The sequence below is a fragment of the Lactuca virosa genome, chromosome 7, assembly GCF_052849685.1.
Source record: "Lactuca virosa cultivar CGN04683 chromosome 7, Lactuca_virosa_CGN04683_v6, whole genome shotgun sequence".
Lineage (NCBI taxonomy): Eukaryota > Viridiplantae > Streptophyta > Magnoliopsida > Asterales > Asteraceae > Lactuca > Lactuca virosa.
Window position 1 is genome coordinate 186,991,233 of NC_136432.1, and position 14,754 is coordinate 187,005,986.

The window sequence follows — 14,754 nt, forward strand, 5'->3', positions numbered from 1 at the left end:
GTAAATCCTTGTTTGTACAAACTATGAAAAGAAATAATATTTCTCGCCATTTCAGACGAGCAACAACAGTTATTCAAATCTAATACTAATCCACTACTTAGCAATAAAGAATAAACTCCAATCTTGGTGACAGGTGAAACTTTCCTATTCCCCATGATCAAGTTTATCTTCCCGTGCTCCACATCCTCACTTCCTTTTAGGCCCTGCAAATCAGAACAAATGTGAATTCCACACCCTGTATCAAGGACCCAAGAATTATTATGTGGTGAGTTATTAGACAATATAGTGTAAATACCTACATGGGTGGGTTTCACTTTCCCATCCTTAAGATCCTGTAAGTACTTGGGGCAGCTTCGCTTCCAGTGCCCTTTTTCCTGACAGTAGAAGCATTGTGCATCCTTCAGGTTGGGAGAGGGAGTGGCAGAACCACCTTTGGTTCCACTCGAAGAGGAGCCATCAAGAGAAATTCCCTTGGTACCCTTCGAAGAGGCCTTCCTCTTTCTCCCTTTACCTTGCCCGATTGCCAGAACAGGGGCAGTGGTGGGAGTAGAAACAACATTTTTCCCTTTGAGGTTGCTTTCAGCAGTCCTCAAAAGTCCTGAAGCTTGCTCAAGGTGACTTCCTCCTTGTTCATATGATAAGTCATGCGAAACTGATCATAACATGGAGGTAAGGAGTGTAGAATGATATCTATAGCCAGCTCCTCATCAAAGTTCACATTCAGCTTGAGCAGACGGTCCACAAATCTTTTCATTTTCTGTAGGTGGCATGTGATAGACTCTCCATCCTTCATTTTAGTTGTTATCATGGAGGCGATTATTTCATACCTCTCTTTAAGAGCACTCTGATGGTACCTTTCCATCAAATCCTAATGCATTCAAAAGGGTAGAAGTCCTCATAGGACTTTTGGAGTTCATGTGCCATAGTGGCAGACATGATACAAGCTCCCTTGGTGGCATCTTTCTCATGTGCCCTAAAATCAGTAACCTCAAGTGGAGTAGCAGACGACTCATCAAGTTCCTTAAGCTCCTTGTCAAGGACATATTCCTTGTCCTCATAGCGTGTGACCATTCTGATGTTCCTAATCCAGTCATTTAAATTAGTTCCATCAAAAATGACCCTCCCACAAAGGTTCATGAAAGAGAAGGAGCCGATAGGGTTTGAGCCTGAAGCATTGTTGGAAGACATCTGAAAAGGAAGAAAGACAAGTTTAGATTAGATAAAGAGTCCTTAATAAGACACCCAAATGTAATATTAAGGCTAGGATCCAACACAATATTTTATAACTTAGAAAAGGGATGCCGTAATCCAAGCTTTAAAATATTTGAAGGTAGGTGAATGACGATTCACTAATTTCCACCATGAAAAACGAAATGTAAATTAGGTTTTAAATGAATTGAAATTCCTAGATTCTTTTGAGATTCATTGAACTTTTCAATGGCATGTTTAAAGCTCGATTGTGCCCTTCAATTTTGTGACTGGGATGCCGAGGATCAAAAAACAAGGTGTGAATAACCATGAAAATTAACTTGGTACACTTAATTTTATCACCTAATCGATGTGTCGGTTAACCACACGCGCTTCACCAATCTATGATAAACATTAAGCTACCCTTTGCCACTCTTACTAGTCCATGTTAGTGTGTCGGTTAACTACACACGCTCCACTAATGACTTGGTAAGGTACAAAGTGTAATTTCATGGCTTAGCACCAAATTCACATTTTCCTAAAGTAACTAAGATTGGAAATTTATAAAAGGTTTAGTTACTTTATATTTATCATTATACTTTTAATGAGAGTTATAGTCCTTGTCCTACCCATTAACGACCCTCCACCAGTCAAGGAAGCGGTGGGTGAGAGTGGACACCCATTAAGCTGTCATTTTATAGGCAACAACCTTATACCCCCCCTTATAGACCGGCTTCATGAATGAGGCCTACTAACGGTAAGACTGGCTTGATCTTATACACACACATACACACACACACACACACACACACATATATATATATATATATATATATATATATATATAATTAACTTACAATATTATAAAGTATAAGGGTTGAATTTTAAACTTTTAAAATTCTAGGGATTGGAAATAAAGTATTAGTGTGTGAAACTTTACGAATTCCAAAACTTGAGGGCAAGTTTTGAAACTCTTCAAAACTTTTCAACTCCATAACTTGTGAGTTTAATGGCCTATTAAAAATGAAGACTCTTCATTTCTATAATCTATGAGTTCTTAACTAATCTTTTAAAGAAAAGACCTTTGGTAATCCATAACTTAAGGACAAATTACGGACTCCATCAAAACACATACATCATGGATTCAATTAATCATAATAATCAAATAAAGCATGCATGATCATATTCAAACTCATAGAACAAAGTAAATCATATCATCAATCTTCAAGACATTAAGCATAATCATATTAACTAATTCTTGAAATTATGACAATTACCTTGTAATTAGATTAGGATAGTCATTACATATCATAAAAACAGTTTAAATGATTGAAAACAGTTATAGGTAATGATCCTAACCCAATTCTGGCCAAAAAAACTCGAACAACATGCTGTCTGCTCATCAGACTCGCTGAGTGCAAGTCCAATTTCGCCGAGCCCAAGGCTAAAAGCATCAACTCATCGAGTTTGTTCATGGACTCGCCGAGTTGAGCAGTCAGACAGCAATTTCAACTTTGCAAAATCACATATAAGCAACAATATAACAAAAAAAAACAAGCCTAGGCTCTGATACCACTGAAGGGTTTTGAGCATCCGAACAACCTTAAGGTGCACATACAACCCTAAATGCTTTGAAACTATGTTTTCTCTATTATACATGCAAAATTTATTTCCAAAGCATTGTCCTATCTAGCATGCAGTTGTAGGTTCTTATACAACAAAAATCTAGATAGAAATACATACTGTTTCTTGTAGTTAATTGAATGGAGCTTTAAGAGCCTAGCACCAATAATGTGAATGCCTCAAGTGGAATCACAAATCACCACAACAACTTGGAAGTTATTGAGAGAGTATACTAAGCTCATAAAATCGGCTATGCTTCAAGTCTCACACACTAGTACCGATTTCTAGAGTCTTGGACTTCTTAATATAGTATGAAGGATTAGGTTTACATCCATGTAAACCCTAATACCCATGATCTTTCATTTCCATAGGATCCATGGGTTAAAAGCTCCATGGACTATCCATGGACTTCCATGCAAGCTTAGCCCATCTTAAATAATCCATTGGCCCATACTATTAGAATCCATATTTAACTAGCCTCTTTTGATCACTAAATTAATTCCAAATTAATTCTTGATCAATACTAATTAAATAATATGATTTCATATTAATATATTATAACTTATAATATATTAATAAATCATAAATATACTATTCTCAAAAGACTATCCATACAAATTGCTCCGGTGAAGTGCAACCCAAATGGACCATGCCGGGTCAGGTCAAGTACATACCAAATATAGTTATGGACTTAGACACCTTATCCAACATTAAGAGGTCCCTTGAAATCAGATCTAGGAGTTTGGACTGAGGTCTTAAGGTATTAAGAAGTTTTGAGACATCTTGGGAGTGATTTTGACCTTTAGGAATTCATCTTTGGTGTTTGGGATTCATTAAGCCATGCAAAGGCTTAAAGCATTTGACTTTATGGATTAAGATGTCGAAGAGGACTTGGATCTGTAATTGTAGCTGCTGGAATGGAGTATTAAGCACTTAATGAAAAGGTAGCTTAACAGAGGAGTACGTTGGGCGTACATGCAGGTACGTGCATCGTACACCACCTTTAGCCAGTACACTTAGCGTACAAGGGAATACGCCCCACGTACTCATCAGTTGTGGGCTTGGACTGTTTTGCGCCTCGGGTTGGGCCAGGCAGTGGACTTTGGGCCTTTGGCACTTAGTGGACCATCAGAAGTTAGATGTTTTGGGCCAGGAATATGTTTGGTCTTAAGGTAAGGCCTATTAGAGGGATTGGTCCCAATTTAGCAAATTGGGATATTAGTGAACCATTAGTCGGCTTCGAAAGCCTACCTAGTATTGGGCTTTTGTTTTGGGTTTGGGCCTTAGTTTGGATCATACCGGGCCAGGGGTAAAATGGTCATTTTACCCCCGTGCATGGATTAAGGATTATGGTATTGGGGCCCACTTCCTAATTGGGTATATTGATTGGTAGTGATTGCTCGGGAAGTTGGCGGGGCAGCAGCTAAGGAATTCATGCGGGAAGCTTCTATAGTGCGAATTGAGTCTTCTCACCATACCCATGGGTCTAACGCACAAAGGCCGACCCATTATGTGATTATGTTTATGTGTTAGTTATTTTAGTGATTTGATATGCTATGTAATTATGTGTTATTACATGGAAGACCCCCGGGGGAGCCTGTGGCATTGGATGTAAGACCATGTGGGGTAGCCCATGGCATTCCTAGGTAAAGACCAAGTTGTAGGATAAGGTGTCTAAGTCCATAACTATATTTGGTATGTACTTGACCCGACCCAGCATGGTCCATTTGGGTTGCACTTCACCGGAATAATTTGTATGGATAGTCTTTTGAGAATAGTATATTTATGATTTATTAATATATTATAAGTTATAATATATTAATATGAAATCATATTATTTAATTAGTATTGATCAAGAATTAATTTGGAATTAATTTAGGGATAAAAAAGAAACTAATTAAATATGGACTCTTATATATATAGAATGGGCCAATGTTCATTTAGGGTATTAGGGTTTACATGGATGTAACCCTAATCCACCATACTATATAAAGGAGTCTTGGCACTTCAAATTGGCACTAGTGTGTGAGATAAGAAAGCATAGCCGATTTCTAAGAGTGATCATGTAACATCCCGAAAATGCGACCCAAATTTTTTTGTTTTCAAATCATTATTAAAATCATAAACCATCACAAGTCATAAGTAAAATCATATGTCATGTATCATAAAACATCATAGTGTCTGTCTCAAATCAAAATATCATAACAAATAATCAGAGTAAACTCCCAGGCTATGATTGTGGTGTGCGTCATGCGATCAACCCGATCCCTTCCCTTTGCTAGTGGAAGTACCTGAAACCAAAACTGAAAACTGTAAGCACGAAGCTTAGTGAGCTCCCCCAAATTACCACATACCATACAAAGCACATATAACAAACAACATAACTCTGGGACTACTCCCAACTGCATCGGGACGAATCCCGACATCGGCTTACCCGACATCGGACTCCTGTCCAGCATCGGGCTCACCCCGACATCCGACCGCATCGGGCATCGGGCTCACCCCGGCATAGGGCTTACCCCGGCATATACGCAACATAACATATATCATAAACACATAACATAATCACATAATCTGCATCCGGATTGCCCCAGCATCGGGCCGAAGCCCGGAACAAATAACACGTAACACATAAACTAGCATACATCGAGCTTGCCCCGAAATACATAATACATGGCATAATGACTAACATACATCGGGCTTGCCCCTGCATCGGGCTTACGCCGGAACACATAACATATAACATAATCACATATACTGCATCGGGCTTGCCCGACATCGGAACGGAGTCCGGGACACATAACACATAACACATATACATGCATGAATCACAAAGAGATCAAGCATACTTAACTACTTCTCCGTACCGCCCCGGCATCGGACCGAAGTCCAGAAACATATAAACTGCATCAGGCTAACCCCGGCATCGGGCTCACCCCGACATACTCTGCTACTTAAACGGGCCGGCATTGGTGCCTTAGACCCGTTCCTACTGGAAGGAAACTCACCTCTCAACTGACTGTTGAATAACTCGTGCAAAGGTGACACCGTCAACTGCTCCAACTAATCCCCGGCTATAATGACCAAATAAATATTTAGTCAAAAACTGATGGCTCTTCTATGGGTAAAATGACTATTTTACCCCTTTGATCTAATTTGGGCCATGACCTAGTCCCACTCCTTTCTAATCCTCACTAAGGCCCATTAAGTCCCCAAATGGCCCAATTTTCTAAATTGGGCCCAACTCTTCAAATGGGCTTTCCTTCCAAGCCCAAACCAATTCTTGGGCCCTTAACTGGCTTCTGAAGGCCCATCACGGCCCAACTACTGCTATGTCCAAAGCTAGGCCCAAACCGAGGCCCAATAACTTAAAACCCACTGACTGAGCGTACGTTGAGCGTACCCATCTGTACGCTGCGCGTACTGCTTGAATGGCTTGTACGTTGCACGCACTGACGCGTACGCCCAGCATACTCTCCTGTTCAGCCATCTTTTCCAAAATGACTTAATCCTTTAAGACATAACGTCCAACTTACATATTCGAGTCTCATGCTTCGTCCTAGTCCTTAAAGTTGGTCACTTGGTGGCTTGCAATCCACCAAATGAGCCCAACACTAAGAATGACAATGATCTTCCAAAGAAAAGGCTAGATCTCTTGCATGGCTTCATAAAAGCCTCAAAGCTTGCAATTTTACTGCTAAAGGGACCCATTGAGCTTCAAGGCTGGTAACCCTAAGCTCAAAATAGAAGTTGCATGATCAAGATCCAATCTTTGGACCTAAAAAGGTCTAAATCTTCCAAAATCCTAGATCTAGACTTTGAGGAGGAAAGTTAGGAGCTTTATACCTCCTCTTGATGCCAAATGATGAGCTTAATCCAGATCCCTGAGCTCAAGGTACTCAACGGCTTCTTCTCCAACCTCTCCTTCTCTTCTTCAAAGCTTTTCTTCACCAAAATGAGCTCAAAAAGGTCAAACACACACAACAATGGAGTATGAGGCGTATTAGGGTTTTCTAAGGGTGAGGGCTGGTGGGGAGGCCAGGGGGTGGCTATAATGGGGTATTTATATGTCTTAAACCCTAAAAATTAGGTCTTTGTATCTGCTCAAGTACGCTGCGCGTACTCCTGGTACGCTGTGCGTACGTGCGCGCGCCCCCCATATCCGATGCATGCCTCGACGCCCCGCGTATGCCAAGGCTTCACCCAGCGTACGTCTTATGGGCGGCCCAATTCCTTGGCCCCTTTTTGCTTAAGTCCGATCCAATAGTCCTTTTATCTTTATTTGACCAAACTATAATTTTAGGAAATAGTTGATAACTAATACCTCAAAGTCGTTCGTTACAATTCACCCCCACTTGAATTAGACTTCTTCCTCGAAGTCTGCTGCTGCTGCTTCCGGGAATAACTCTGGGTAGTGCTCCCTCATCTCCTCCTCGGACTCCCATGTCCACTATGAACCCTTTCTGTGCTGCCACTGTACCTTCATTAGTCTGACTTTCTTGTTCCTTAGTTCCTTCGTCTTGCGATCCAGAATCGCCACTGGCTTCTCGATGTAATTCAGGCTGTCATCCACCTGAATATCCTCCAAAGGTACTACCGCTGACTCATCTACTAGGCACTTCCGAAGCTAAGAAACATGGAACGTGCTGTGGATCTGGTTGAGCTCTGCTGGAAGATCTAATCAATATGCAACCCGAACCACCCGGGTCAAAACCCTAAACGGACCAATGAACCTAGGGCCCAGCTTTCCCCGCTTTCGAAACCTGATAACACCCTTCCAGGGTGACACCTTCAGGAGGACCATATCACCTACCTGAAACTCCAAGTCCGAACGCCGCTTGTCGGCGTAACTCTTTTGCCGACTCTGAGCAGTCTGGAGCCTGCTCCGGACTTGCTGAATCTGCTCCGTGGTCTTGAGTACTACCTCTGTACTCCCCATGATTCTCTGACCGACCTCACCCCGATAGATTAGGGATCTACACTTCCTCCCGTAGAGCATCTCGAAGGGAGGCTGGTCTATACTGGCATGGTAACTGTTGTTATACGAAAATTCCGCTAACGGAAGATACATATCCCAACTGCCACCGAAATCCAACACACATGCGTGCAGCATCTCCTCGAGAGTCTGAATCGTCCTCTCGCTCTGTCCATCCGTCTGGGGGTGGAAAGCGGTGCTGAAATGGAGACGAGTACCCATCTCATCGTGAAACCGCTTCCAAAACCTGGAAGTAAACCGGACATCTCGGTCTGACACCTCCGAGACAGGCACTCCATGGTGTGCCACTATCTCTCACACATAAATCTCGGCCAGTTTCTCGGCTGATATGCTCTCCTGGATCGGTATGAAATGAGCACTCTTGGTCATCCGATCCACGATGACCCATATCGAATCGACCCCACGCGCGGTCCTGGGAAGCTTAGTAATGAAATCCATGTTGATATCCTCCCATTTCCACACGAGAATGTCTAACGGCTGCATCTTTTCGTGAGGCCTCTGGTGCTCAGCCTTGACCTTCCTGCAGGTCAGGCATCTCTCCACGTACCAAGCTACGTCCCATTTCATGCAGGGCCACCAGTAATCGGGTCGAAGATCTCTGTACATCTTCGTCACCCCTGGATGGATGGAGAACCAAGACTTGTGGGCCTCATCCATCAATACTTGCCGTACTCCGCCCCAGTACGGTACCCAGACCCTCTCATGCAGGGTCAACAATCCTCGGCTATCGTAATCAAACGAAGCCACTCGGACCACAATCCTTTCACACTTCTGGCGCTCCTCCTTCAGTCCCTCGACCTGCGCCTCCCTAATCTGCTCCAGTAGTGGAGTAATCACTGTCATCCACAAACAGATATCTCGGATCGGTGCCGCTACCGCCTTGCGGCTTAGAGCGTCAGCCACTACGTTGGCCTTGCCCGGGTGGTAAAGGATCTCACAGTCGTAATCCTTTACCACATCTAACCATCGACGTTGCCTCATGTTCAGATTCGGCTGATCTATGAGGTACCTCAAACTCTTGTGATCCGTGTAGATAGTACACCGGACCCCGTAGAGGTAATGTCGCCAAATCTTGAGGGAAAACACCACCGCCACCAGCTCCAAATCATGTGTCGGGTAGTTAGCCTCCTGAGGCATCAACTGTCTCGAGGCATAAGCTATCACATGCCCCCGCTGCATCAACACTGCTCCCATCCATGTGATCGAAGCGTCACAGTAGACTACAAAGTCATTTACTCCCTGCGGCAGGGTAAGAATCGGCGCCTCGCACAGTCGCTGCCTGAGCGTCTCAAAGGCTGTCTGCTGCTCAGGACCCCAGCGAAACACCACCGACTTCTTGGTCAGTCGGGTCAGCGGAATTGCTATCTTGGAGAAATCCTGGATGAATCTCCTGTAATACCCTGCCAAACCCAGGAAGCTCCGAATCTCGGATGGAGACTTCTTGACCTCCCACTGCATCACAGCCTCTATCTTGGCCGGATCGACTAATATACCCTTCTGATTGACGAGGTGTCCCAGAAACTACACCTCGTGCAACCAGAACTCGCACTTATAGAACTTTGCGAAAAGTCTCTCCCTCCTCAAGGTCTCTAGCACCTCTCTCAGGTGCTCCTCATGCTACTCCTGAGTCTTGGAATAAACCAAGATGTCGTCAATGAATACTATGACAGACCGATCCAGCATTGGCCTGCACACGCGGTTCATGAGGTCCATGAACGCGGCTGGAGCATTGGTGAGCCCAAACGGCATCACCACAAACTCATAATGACCATAGCAGGTCCTAAAAGCGGTCTTCTGCACATCATCATCTCTGACCCGCATCTGGTGATATCCGGACCGTAGATCAATCTTGGAAAACCAAGATGCTCCCTGAAGCTGGTTAAACAAATCATCTATCCTCGGGAGTGGGTAACGGTTCTTTACCGTTTCCTTGTTCATCTCTCAGTAGTCTATGTACATACGGTGCGACCCGTCCTTCTTCTTCAAAAACAGGATCGGGGCTCCCCATGGTGAACTGCTCGGCCTGATAAAACCCTTGTCTAGCAGCTCTTGCGGCTGCATAGACAACTCCTGCATCTCAGGAGGAGCCAACCGATATGGTGCCTTGGCTATCGGAGCCGCACTAGGGACCAGGTCAATCCGGAACTCAACCTGTCTCTCCGGAGGTATCCCAGGCAAATCCTCCAGGAATACGTCCGGATACTCTCGTACCACTCGTACATCATCGACTGTCGTCTTACCCTTATCCCAGGTATCCATAACGTAAGCAACATATCCTGCGCAACCCTGCTGAAAGTAACGTCTCGCTCTCGCTGCTGAACAAAGAATCGGTCCGTGCTGAGGCCTCTCACCCTGAATCACTAGCTCTCCCCCACTAGGAGTACGAACCCTCACTAGCTGCTGCTTACAATCTATCACCGCCCCATTGGGGTTCAACCAATCCATGCCTACTATAACCTTATTCCCTCGCAGGGGAATAGGAACCAAATCCACTGAAAACCGCTCATCAAATAACCGCAGTGTACATCCTCTATGAACTCTTATGACTCCGACAGTCCTGTCATCAACTATCTCAACGTCGAGTGGGCAATCCAGCTCCCCCGGAGCTCTGCCGAATCGCTTGCTAAGAGAGAGTGACACAAATGATCGGGTAGCCCCTGAATCAAACAATACCATAGCTAAAATGTCGTTCACTAAGAACGACCCTATACACAAACGCATAAATATGAGTAACAAACAATATCAAAAACAAAGATAATAGGAAAATACATACCTGTCACCACGTCAGAAACTGCTCGTGCCTCCTCTGCAGTAAGCTAAAAAGCCCTGCTTTTCACTGTAGGCGCCTCAGCCCGGCCCTGACGGCCATCTATAATCCTCAATGTGGCAGGAGAAGGTGCTGCCACCTTCCCTACTGCTGCTAAGCTCGGGCACTGGGACCGCTTGTGTCCTCTCTGATTGCACTGAAAGCAAATCAGGTCTGATGTTGGTGTGGTGGTGGTAGTAGTTGTACAATCGCGGCTCATGTGACCCGTTCGGTCGCACTTATAGCAGCCCGAACTCCCTGCCTTGCACGCCCCATCATGCATCCTGCCGCATTTGCCACAACGACCGTGGCTCTATTGGCTCCGAGATCTGTGATGTGATACCTTGGGCTTCATTCCCGAACCTCCTGACTGAACCCCCTCTGGCTTCCTCTTCCTCTCTCTCTCTAAATCCAACTCTCTCTCTCTCTCTCTCTCTCTCTCTCTCTCTCTCTCTCTCTCTCTCTCTCTCTCTCTCTCTCTCTCTCTCTCTCTCTCTCTCTCTCTCTCTCTCTCTCTCTCTCTATCATATCCTCCAGCGTCTTGCAGCTGGATCGGCTCACAAACTGGTGGATATCACTCCGCAACATCTCATGATATCGGGCCTTTTTCATCTCCTCATCCGCCACATACTGCGGAACAAGAAGGGCCCTCTCCCTAAACTTGGCGGTAATCTCCGCCACAGTCTCCGTCGTCTGTTGGAGGTCCTGAAACTCCTTAGCAAGCTGATGCACCTCAATAACAGGTGCGAACTAGGCTCTGAACCTGGTCGTGAAATCACTCCAGGTCATAGCATCCAACACAATTGTTGGGTTTTAGTATACTACAACATCCTATGGTGCACATACAACCCTAAATACCTTGGATCTATGTTTTCTCTATTATACATGCAAATGGTTTCCAAGGCATTAAACCTATAACTAGCATGCATTTGACATAAACCATATAATATACTAGTTAGGGAAACATACCTTTTATGTGGCTTGAAGTCTTGATGTATTTGGCCTTAAGAGCTTAGCACCAATAGTATGAAATGCCTCAAATGGAATCACAACACACCTAGGACAAAGGTGGCTCTTGAGAGAGAATTCCACGCACCAAAACACCTTCATATTTCTCTAAGAAAAGAAGTGGTGATTTTGGCTATGGAGTAACCTATTTATATGTAGGATTCCAAGGGTCATGGGTATAACCCATAATCCATACCCATGGGTTTTATGATCCATGGTTCATGTGGCCCAACTCTTTATGTATCCATACATAAACTTGGTCCAACATGGATCATAAGCCCAACACATATAAATATAACTAATTATCATAATTAGTCCCCATAGATTTAATTAGTCTCTTTTGATCACTAAATTAATTCCAAATTAATTCTTGATCGATACTAATTAAAACATATGATTTCATATTAATATATTATAACTTATAATATATTAATAAACCATAAATAACCTTCTCTCAAAAGTCCATCCTAACAAATTGTCTTGATGATATGTAACCCAAATGGACCATGCTACTCTCGGGTCAAGTACATACCAATAATAGTTATGGGCTTAGACATCTAATCCAACAATTAAGAGACAGGAGTAAAAGACTAATTAGACTTAGTCAAAGTACCTACTTGAATAAGGTGTTGAAAAGGTTAAACATGATGGATTCCAAGAAAGGTGACTTACCCATTCAAGGCAATACCAAACTGAGTAAAACTCCGAGTCCGAGTACAGAGGCTGAAATAGCTGAGATGAGTCGAGTACCATATGCTTCAGCAGTTGGTTCGATCATGTATGCTATGACTTGTACTCACCCTGATGTGGCCTTTGCTTTGAGCATGGTCAGTAGATATCAAGGTAATCCTGGTAAAGCTCATTGGATTGTGGTTAAGAACATTCTTAAGTACATGCAGAGGACTAAGGATTGCGTCCTTACCCTTGGTGGGAGTGATGACTTGAGAGTAACGGGGTATAGTGACGCCAGCATTCAGACCAACAGAGATAATTTCCGCTCTCAGTCGGGCTGGGTATCTACCCTGAATGGAGGAGCAATAACTTGGAAAATCTCCAAGCATGAGACTGTAGCTGATTCAACGTGTGAATCCGAGTACATAGCTGCAAGTGAAGCGGCGAAGGAGGCACTATGTGACAACCCGAACCTTTTTCCAATTTCCGTTATCAGATTTCCGTTATCCGATTTTCGTTAATAAAATTTGAATTTTATTAAGTTTCCGTCAAACTTTTTGGTTTAGAAAATCATCTAGTTTTATATAATTAAATTTATATACGGGTCGGAACCAAAAATCGCGTGAAAGACCCGAACCTTCATGAAAAATCAAACGGTTTTCAGCCTGACTGAGTTTACGGCCAAAACCCGTGTACAGCCGTACACTTGTTTACGGCCAGCGTCGGGTGGACCCCATCACCGACCATGAGAACCCCGATAAATACGGGACCCTACCCCTCATTTACACTTTTCTGGCCGAACACTCACTCTTTCTCTCTCTAAAACTCTTGACCGTACACCCCAAAAACACCCTTATTCTTCCGGGAAACATCGAGAATCACGATTGGGGGTCATTTCAGAGCATCTAGAACACGTTTTTCATCGATTCCAGCACCTCTGTTCTTGAATGTACGGCCGTACACCCTTCAAGTCTTCAAATCTTCATTGACCGTACACCAGTTCACAGCTGTACACGCTTCAAACCTTTGAAGGCTATACACCCTTCAAGAGGTTCTTCACGGTCGTACACCTGTTTACGGCCGTACACCTTTCCTCCATTCTAGATATCATATGGACTGAGACATGGATTATAATCATTCTCTCTGTCCATTTGTTGTTTCCCGATTTTCGATTTATGATGACTGACTGATTGAACAAATCAAATCAGTCCTGGCTTGGCCAAGCACTCACATGTGTCATCGCTAAATCATCGAGGGGCCCACAGATATCGCTTTTATCCCGAAGGTAAAAGGAATGGATAAACTTCGACTCATATGGCTTGTTCTACTACTTGTTGAATCATACACAAAGGCACGTTTTATAACATAGAGTTACCAAATGCGTTTTCGTGCAATCAATGTATAACCAACTCATAGTAACAACTCATATCTCTAGGTTTGAAGAATATAAGATATTATCGTCTCATGATCACTCGTGATAAAATCCATGAAGTGATTCAAATGAGCGCGGGTTGAATCCAATACTCAGAACTTATGAGCACTCATGAGTGTTGTAGCAACACTTTGTCCACCAACTTGGACCTCTACAAACCAACGCATGACAGTCTTGATTCATATCTACTTCCAACATATGACCGACTGTGGATGGTTTGAATAACTTAATCATTCAGGAAGAGCGACTTAGTTATTCTGGAAGTCAAAACATGAAAAGTGAAACACAAGAATAAATTAATCAAATATGGTATCAAACCCTATGAATATAAATAAACACTTTTATTTATCACCATACTGATTACTCATTATTCATTGTTTCGGTTTTATCAACTTTATACTTGAATTAAAAACACTAGTTGTCCCATGCTCCAAGCATGTACACTATGTTTTTCTTAAACAATAGTTTTGCCATACACCAAGTATGCACTCTATGTTTGTCTATGATCCTTACCTTGTGAAATAAACCAATTGAACATAATTTCAATGATTCTAATTTCACACTCCCAAATCCTTATCGAAAAATGTGAGAATTTTAAATTCCTATCATTTATCGAAATCTGTTTAGATTTTAAACTTATATGCACTGACCCTCCTGTAATGAATATATACAAAATCACAAAGACTTGTCAACAGTCATTATAAGGTATTCCAATGGAGATCAACTCCATGGAAACTAAGTCTCATATTCAAAGTACATTGCTTTGGACATGCTTCTTGCATTAAGTTTTCTAATCTTACACAGATAACTTCCACCTATGGAGACAACTCCATATTCTCATTTTGACTATCACTTCTGAATAAGAGATGCCTCTTTTCAGAATATGTCAATATGGTCCTTCCAAAATTAGCACTATACTTCCAACTGTCCCTGAGCAACCAATCTTTGGTAAACCTCAGATTGTCCTCGACAATTGCTTAATCATTTTAGTCATATCCAATTATAGACCTTTTCGCTTCTTAATGCCTC